This window comes from Tupaia chinensis, unplaced genomic scaffold (genome assembly GCF_000334495.1).
Source record: "Tupaia chinensis unplaced genomic scaffold, TupChi_1.0 Scaffold000364_1, whole genome shotgun sequence".
Lineage (NCBI taxonomy): Eukaryota > Metazoa > Chordata > Mammalia > Scandentia > Tupaiidae > Tupaia > Tupaia belangeri.
Genome location: NW_006159861.1, coordinates 954,623 through 954,956, shown reverse-complemented (window position 1 = coordinate 954,956; position 334 = coordinate 954,623). Strand labels below are relative to the sequence as shown.

Genomic DNA, 334 nt, shown 5'->3' with positions numbered 1-334 from the left:
TGGGGGAGGGGGTACCGGACAGCTCCGGTTCCTAAGAGCCGGGAGCCAGCGGTAAGAGCCGGGCGGGCGGGCCACACACACGCACACCCTCCCTGCGCGCCCTGCTCCCCACCTTCGATGCCGAGTGGCGACCGGGGGAGGAGGAGGGCAGGAAAGCGGGGTGGCAGGAAGGCGCAGAGTTACAGCTGGAGGAGAGCCGGGGATGCTTCGGGAACTGCGAAAGTGCGACCGTCCCAGACCCTCCGCACCCCTGGCGGGCTCTCTGGCCCGCAGTCCGCGGCTCCCTCCAGCCGCCGAGCCGCGCTCCCCCAGGCTGCCCTCCCCGGCCCGGCCC

General features: G+C 73.4%; 1 protein-coding gene across 1 annotated transcript in view; it reads right to left on the bottom strand.

The window, feature by feature from the left end:
- Positions 1 to 334, bottom strand: part of PRR16 (proline rich 16) — a 234,207-nt gene that overhangs the window by 233,139 nt on the left and 734 nt on the right. The window lies entirely within an intron of this gene.